The sequence below is a fragment of the Triticum dicoccoides genome, chromosome 1A (genome assembly GCF_002162155.2).
Source record: "Triticum dicoccoides isolate Atlit2015 ecotype Zavitan chromosome 1A, WEW_v2.0, whole genome shotgun sequence".
NCBI lineage: Eukaryota > Viridiplantae > Streptophyta > Magnoliopsida > Poales > Poaceae > Triticum > Triticum dicoccoides.
The window spans coordinates 229223723-229232109 of record NC_041380.1 but is presented as its reverse complement, the minus strand read 5'-3'; the positions used below and the strand labels follow the sequence as shown (position 1 = coordinate 229232109).

General features: G+C 46.1%; 1 long non-coding RNA gene across 2 annotated transcripts; it reads left to right on the top strand.

Moving 5' to 3' along the window:
• The first annotated feature begins 812 nt into the window (after positions 1-812).
• On the top strand, positions 813-4896 carry LOC119267170. Of its 2 annotated transcripts, XR_005132325.1 has the most exons (4): positions 813-1428; positions 1568-1676; positions 1758-4404; positions 4478-4896. It is a non-coding gene; the product is annotated as an uncharacterized LOC119267170 (long non-coding RNA). The 2 variants fall into 2 exon arrangements; XR_005132324.1 differs by having other exon boundaries at positions 1758-4896.
• The last annotated feature ends 3491 nt before the right edge of the window (positions 4897-8387 follow it).

Sequence of the window (8387 nt, the reverse complement as noted above, 5' to 3'; positions counted from 1 at the left end):
AATTTTTTAGATTTTTTGGTGTTACATAAGTATGGTTGGAGTACAGATTACTACAGACTGTTCTGTTTTTGGCAGATTCTGTTTTCAATGCATAGTTTGCTTGTTTTCTAGTTTCTATGGCTTATATTTCTAACACCCCTAGTGTCATGCAACTGTAACCCTCTGTGATTAATCTAATCATTTTTCTAAATAGTGCTTGATCACCTTTGATTCGAATATCATTTGAATTTCAACTTTGAAATCAAATTCAATTTGCAAGTGAAATATGGAGTTGCACAAAAGCTGCTGCAAAATAGTTCATCATTTAGCCAAAATTCCATAACATTTAATTGTTAGGGAAAACAACATCACCTAAGAGCTAAGATGGACTATAGCAATTAATACAATGTAATTTTAGTATTTTTAAAGTGCTAATTTATTTGTGAAAAATGCAAATGGATTCCTTTGGCCTCCTAACCTTTTGTGGCACTGCCTCAAAATGCAAACTATTTAATAGGCTAAGTCCCACCATTTTCTCAGCTCTTTTGGCTACCCTAAATAATCAATTTCTATCTCTGTTAATAGATAAAAGAAGAAAACAAAGATATGAGAAAAAAAAGCTTTCTGCCTCTGGTCCTCGGCCCATCACTACTAAGGAAAACCTTCAGTAGCGCTTGTTAAAAAAAGACGCTACTACTAATTAGTATTAGCGAGGGTATAAATCCCACGATACTACTAATTTGATAGTAGTAACGCGGGCTACAAACCCCCGTTACTACTAAGTGGACACACCATAATAGTAGCGGACATGTGTACGGGCGCGCAGGGCCAAATTGATCGACACTCTCCTGATTCCGACCATGCCCATCGCCCCGAAACCCTAGCCCCCACTCCATCTCGCCATGCCACCACGTTCGTCCCTCCAGTCACTCCTCCTCATGGCGGGCTCCACCTCCGTCGGCACTGGGGGCTCGGGCGTTCTCCTCGCCGCGCGCCGCCGCTTCCCCACCACTTCGGGGGCCCAGCACATCCGCCTCCTCCACTCCTTCTCGTCCCGGCCCCTCCTCCCCCGGCGGGCCGAGCTCGCCTGCTGCTTCGGGACCGCCCCCGCCGAGGCCGTGCCCACCGCCGGTTACTGATGAGATCGCTGGTGGTGTACCAACCGGCCATGGCCGACTCGCCACCCGTGCTCCCCACGGACGTGCCGAGCCAATCGTTCTCCGTTTCCCCGGGTCTGGGCTGCGCCTAGGTCAGAGCCACTGACTCTCTGATGGGCGGCGCTTATCCACCGACGCCACCGACCACATACCTCGACGCGCTGCAGCAAGTGCCTCACTGCGAGATGGCGGAAGTGGCCTGGATGGTTCATGTGGCGGCATGGTGCGGCGGCAAGCCGTCCACGGCATGGTCTGTGGAGGAGGACCAGCTGTTGCTCTGAGGTCTCTCCCGGTACGTACGCGTTGTTGTCGCCATGGCTAAAAGCCTTCTCTATTAGCAGAGCAGAGCATAGCAGAGCCTCTGTTTTGAGTGACACCAAGACTTTAGTGACTCCTCTGTCCAATCCTCCATGAATTCCCTCCTTCTCAAGGTTTGCCGGCCAAGACAATGTCATAAAGTGCCTCAACATCTCATATGGGCTAGCTGAGAAGACCGTGCTTGATGTCGCGTATCGCAACCGGTGGCTGTCAGACTTGGAGGTATTTGACTACTTCCAGAATCTACTATGTACCATGTTTATCACAAGAATGCTAAAGTTCATCTGGTCTTCGTCCTTGTAGAAGAAGAAGAAGAAAGCTGCTAAGGGAGTTCAATTGGGGCAAGAAAAATCTGCAGGAGGAAATGTTACCAAGGTAATTGCATTGGAGTGTGCTTTTGAATGGCATGTTTACAGAACTCTATAGCTTAGCAGATTGGTCTGGAACATTTTAAGAACACAAAAAAAAATTTAGTAAATGAGCTCCAATCAAACATATGGTTGTTCACAGGTTCAGTATTGTTTGACTGAACTTGAAAAATTAGTATCACAGGAGATCTGCAAACTGAAACATATATAGGAGTAGTATTCTATCATCCATTATCATTTAAGTTCTACTCGAACTCATCGTAATCAGATTCAGACCTCCAATGGTATCCAACCATGAAACAGAACAAAAATATCCTCTATACAGGTTATGACCGTGAAGATAAGTTACTGGTTCGTAGATTCAGACAGTTCACTGCTGCACTTCACTGCCCAATTTGAACGCTCACACCTGGGCACGAACGGGTTGGTACAGCTGTACGAAACCATGTATGTACAAGGGCATCAAAGACGAGATATTTCTCCCATCTGCTATGAACTACGTAGGTCTTTTGTAGAGCAATTGGCAGTACCATAATGTAGATAGCATGTTGGATACAACTGACTCAACTATGGCTTGGAGTTGAAGCTATTGAGCAGGGGCAATGGGCTATATATGGATGGTCTATAGGTCCAAATGTTTATGAATGTTCTGAAGTTTACTACTGCACAGTATATCATCTTCATATTGTCTTACCAAATGGTAGGAAAATATGTATCCATAGGGCAATTTTACTGCCTGGTGGTTGTTAAGAAGCCGTAGAAGTATTTTTAAGGAAACCCGCAAGGGAGAAATGATAGACATTTGCAAGTTGACTATGCATAAGTGCCAGACATGCTATGTCCATGTTTTATCTTCCTAGGTGGTCTTGTCTCATCAAGCTCTTGATGTAAAATGTCCTCATATAACACATCTATGCATGCTTACAAACTGTAGCAGTTTCTAGCTTTTTATGGTGAGCCGCTAAGAAACTGTACCTTATCCCTAATGCTTTCCATGACAAATAGTTGATGGTGTATATGTGTAACACGTGGAGAATATTAATGCAAGACATAATATGAGTTTGTGTAGCAGGTTCATTTGTTTGTAGCTCCTGGAAAAAGTAGTAGTGCTTGAGATCGATAACAATAGATTTTACCTCTTAATTGTTCTCGAAACTCTTAGCTGGGCACTACATCCTTGTTGTAACAAAAACACCAGGAGCTGAAAATTCAGTTAAAACATACCACCATTTGTACACTATAAATCTTCTAAAGCAACTAGGAGCTCAGAGATTAATGACTCGCTAATTGTTCTTCACGGATAAGCATGCTCATTTCTTTGACTCCATCGAGCTTAGTAATTTGTGCCCCACAATTCTTCACTTACTAATATGATGAGCTATTGGTGTTATTGCTATACAAAATTGTTCTAATATTTTAGCTTGTCTGTCTCAATACAATATTACATAGGTGATGTCTTGTTAATAGAAATCACTCACTTTTTCGTTTTCGTATATTTATTCCCGTAGCTACTGTACAACACAACATGCAAGGAAATATATGTCTGTTGAAATTCAATTTTAATTATTCTTTGTTCTGTACATAAATCTTTTGGATGAAGTGGCAGTCAAACCATCAAAGAAACTAAGAACTTATTCCAGTGTGTGCATTATTTGAGGGCCACAAAACTCTTCTTCTGTATGAAATATTGTCTCTTAGTACCAGTATGATATCACAATCTTGACTAAAGCATTTGAATTTAAGCTAGTAGATATTGATCTCTGTGATTGAAATGTGTCTGTTTAATACCTCTAAACTCGCAATTTCATTCAGGATTAGGATACTTCTTAGTGTAGCATTGTAGCTTTATTTTTAAACGATCAGATTACCTTTGGTATCCAGCATCAGCCAAACTATGTTGTATATCTTTCGTAGTAAATGTATCATCTTAAGAGTGTACTGAAGCTATATTAATTCGTAGGCTTTCTCCATGGTTAATATAAGTTATGTAACTATAGGCTTTCCCCATGGTTAATATAAGTTATGTAAAGCAATGTTTACTTGGAAGTGTAACTGTACTGCCATTCTCATCTTTTAATATATAGCGACGGTGCTGCCGCACTTGTGCTAGTTAGTAGGGAGAAAGCTAAGAACCTTGGCCTTCAAGTTCTTGCAAGGACAAGAGGGTAGGCTGATGCTGCTCAGGTAAATCTTACATGCCTCGTCATTAATCATTGTTGGTGAAACAAATGTCATTTGAGAAATCTCGGCCTATTGTTCTTGTTAATGAATACGGTTACCAACATTATCCTTTCATGTGTCTCAAAACTGTCAACCTGACTCATAGAATGATCTTTTTCTTTAGGATTCATGGTTAGTTTTTTCTTTTTTCTTGTTATTATGCATTACTATGAGTTCATTGTATTAAGATTCCTTACAACTTCAGGCACATGAGCTATTTACCTGGCCTTCTTCACGGCTCGCGGCAGTGTCTTCCTTTGATTCGTTCGTGCAACAAGGAGGGGACGCGCCCTTCTTCATGTCTCGTGCAACAAGGACCAGCTTCCGGCTGTTACTATTGATTCGTGTCCATGTGCTAAAAAGTAAGAAAATACCCTATTGGATTTGGACGCTGACGAGCACTAACAAGTTTTCACTTTTCCGTCGTGGCCGCAGGGGTGATTGGCGCAGAGTACCGCTGCCCGGTGGGTGTCATGCTCTTCAACCACTTGGAGGTGGAGTTCGCCGCGAAGCTCGGCGACTACGTCGCATAGATGATCGTCCAGGTGATTGTGAAACCAGAGGTCACCGAGGTGGAGGACTTCGATACCACCGTTTGGGGGGAGGGAGGATTTGGGTCCACCGGCGTCTGAACTCCGAGCCTTGGTAGATACATCTAGAGAAGTGGTATGTTTAGGCTGCTGGTTGAACACTAGGAAAGGTACCCACCTTTGGTTGTGTGCGTTTACTGTTAAATGGAATCTTGTGATCTCTTCCAGTTGAGATGTTCATTGTTGCATCCATGAACGGTGCAAGTGTTAAAATGGTCCCGTGACCTTAATTTATTTTGCACTGGATGTGTCTTTGATCTTCAACCATGAATACTGCATCTAATTTTTATTTTTTTTAATTCCTAATTTGTTAGTAGTAGCGTGGGGGAAAATGTGCGCTACTAGTATTTAGGATACTAGTAGCGTGTAGTATAATAGATGCGCTACTACTATTCTGTTATTAGTAGTGCGGGTTCCAAATAGTAGCAGCGTGGGTGGCACCCGCGCTACTACTAACTTTTTAGTAGTAGCGCGGGTGACACCCGCGCTATTACTAAATTTTAGCTGTAGCGCGATACTAGTAGCGCGGGTAACCACTCTACTAGTAGCCAATTTATCCGCACTACTAGTAGCCTTTTCCCTAGTAGTGCACACGAGCTAGCCTAGTGACCCACTCCCCCTCCCCGGCCAACTATCTCCTCCCCCTGTTCCCCCCGACCCAAGCCGGGCGCTCGTTTCTGCCGGACCACCTCGCCGTCTTCGTTGCTACAGCGCCACCGCGGGGGATAAGGCTGCCACGAGCGCGCCTCGGGATACCTCCCCTCCCACTCGCTCCTCCCCCTCTCCACCTCGCTCGCTTCGCCTGCCTCACCTCACTAAGCACAGTCAGGGCCTCGCTGCCGTAGGAGCGGCGACCACCGTCCTCCCTGAGGGAGTCCTGGATTAATGGTCCTCAGATGGTCGGGCTATGTGACATGGGCCGGATTGATGGGCCGTGAAGATACAAGATAGAAGGCCTTCCCTCGTGTCTGGATGGGACTCTCCTTTGTGCAGACGGCAAGTTTGGCGATCGGATGTATAGTTTCCTTTCTCTGTAAACCGACTCTGTACAACCCTAGCCCCCTCCGGTGTCTATATAAGCCAGAGGGTTTGGTCCGTAGAGGCAATCACAAATCATACATGCTAGACATCTAGGGTTTAGCCATTACGATCTCGAGGTAGATCGACTCTTGTAACCCCTATACTCATCAAAGTCCATCAAGCATGAAGTAGGGTATTACCTTCATTAAGAGGGCCCGAACCTGGGTAAACATCGTGTCCCCTGTCTCCTGTTACCTTCGATCCTTAGACACACAGTTTGGGACCCCCTACCCAAGATCGGCCAGTTTTGACACCGACATTGGTGATTTCATTGAGAGTTCCTCTGTGTCGACAATAGAAGGATCGATGGCTCGCCTTATCATCAATGACAAAATCACCTCTAGAAGGGCCCTAGTTCCCGGACATATCCTCTAGCTCGGCAGTTTTACCATGGGTGCCCGCTCGACCGTTAAGACAAAGGCGTTCCCCCAATTTGCCAAAAATCATCCCTGCATCGGCCTCGAACACTCCGACAAGATGGATCCGGCAGATATTTCGTCTTTGAACGAACTGCTAGATCGCATCACCGCCCGGGGGGTCGCAACAGACTATGATCGGATTGGGCTTAAACCCGATCAGAGGGAAATCAGGTCCCCATCGATCACCCATCTAATGGCGATTGTGGAGGAAAAAGCCAAGGATACCTCTCCCCCTATGCTGAGAACAAGCTATGTTCGAATTTCCGAGCCTTGCGAGCCGGATACCCATCTTCGGGAAGAGATCTCCTGTCCTCCGAACAGAAAACCAGGCGTTGAGCCTTAAAACTCCCAGGACACTCCGGATCCGGGTCTAGTAACCCCAGAAATTCTTCAATCTCCGGATTCCACAGTGGGTCAGGGTTCCGATTTAAGCCCGCACACCCACCACAAGCAATACTCACCAAGCAATTCCGGTCCTCCAGACATATGCGACCTAATGTACGTATGGCAGCAACCTTAGGAAACAGTCCATCACTTTTGGGCCAGATTCCTCCTTGTTAAAAACAAGATCAAAGATTGCTGCGACGACGACGCAGTTTGTATTCTGCCACAACTGTACGAACGAGGGGATCTTCAATGCCCTCAACCAACGCTGCATACTATACTTTGTAGAATTGGCGCACATAGTACAGAAATATTGTGCAATGGAAAGCGCCTGGAAAGCCCAGACAGCCCTGTGGGAACCACCCGCCTTTAAGCCACCCACCGGACGGGCAAAAAGGATGCACACTTGCGGGGCACCCGATCATCATCCCGCGGATAAGAAAATTAAGCCCTTAACGGGACACAGAACTGTCCTTGATGAATGGCTCGACAAACACTATCAGATACACATGACGCCGAATTCCGAACCAACACACAGCCTTCGGGCATGTTGGGTACTCCGGCAGGTGGCCAAGAGCGGTGAGACTATCCTCACCAATACAACCTCAGAGAAATACTCTCCGGAGGATGATGATCTCAATGTCTTTACGGTCTTCGAGACCTTTTCTTCAAATAATCGGCGTAAAAGGGCACTTCACGACCTCGCCGAAATCGAACAAATAGCCGCAGCAAATCCTTGGAACGATACGGTGATAACTTTCGCCGCCAACGACGAACCAAGGGCTCGATCAGTCCGCACACCAGCCGCTTTGGTCTTAAACCCAATTGTCGAGGGCTTTCGGCTTACTAAAGTGCTCATGGACGGCGGCAGCGGACTGAACCTCATCTACAAAGACAAGCTCGATAAAATGCAAATAGACAAGAGCCACATCGAGCAAAGCAGTACAACCTTTTGAGGCATTATCCCTAGTCGAGAAGTGCGACGCTCGGGGAAAATTAAACTTGATGTGGTATTTGACACGCCAGAAAACTACAGGTCCGAAGAATTAATCTTCCATGTGGCACCTTTCAATAGCGGATATCACGCCTTGTTGGGGCGAGACGCATTCACACGCTTTCAAGCCATACCCCATTACAGGTACGCGAAGCTCAAAATGCCCGAGCCCAACGTAGTTATCACTATCACCACTGATCCAGACATAGCACTCCGCACCGAAAACAAAACTGCATCCTTGGCCCTCGAGGCATTATCCAAGGCCCTTGCTGCCGAGGAGCTCACCGCTCTGTGTTCCACAGTGGACAGAGACAACATAATCCTCGATAAAAGGCCTAAGTCCACTTCTTTCAAGCCAGCAGACGAAATAGTCAAATTCCAAGTTCACCCGATGGATCCTAATAAAACAGCAGCCATTGGAGCACAGCTGGAGCCGACGGTCGACGCCGCTCTAAGAGCTTTCCTGCACGAGAATTGGGACATCTTTGCCTGGCACATCCTTCGGATATGCCAGGAATCCCACGCAGACTGGCCAAACACAACCTCAACATAATAAAGGGGTTCAAGCCAGTCAAGCAAACGCTGCGGTGATTTTCCGAACCCAAGCGACAAGCTATGGGGGAGGGGCTAGCCAAACTACTTGAAGCCGGGTTCATTAGGGAGATCAAACACTCGGATTGGCTAACAAACCTGGTCATGGTGCCAAATAAGGACAAATCATGGCGCCTTTGTGTCGATTTCAAAGACCTCAACAAGGCCTGCCTAAGGACCCCTTCCCACTGCCCCGCATTGACCAAATCATCGATGCAACTGTAGGACACGATTCACTGTGTTTCCTCGACGCATACTCCGAATACCATCAGATTAAGATGAAGGAA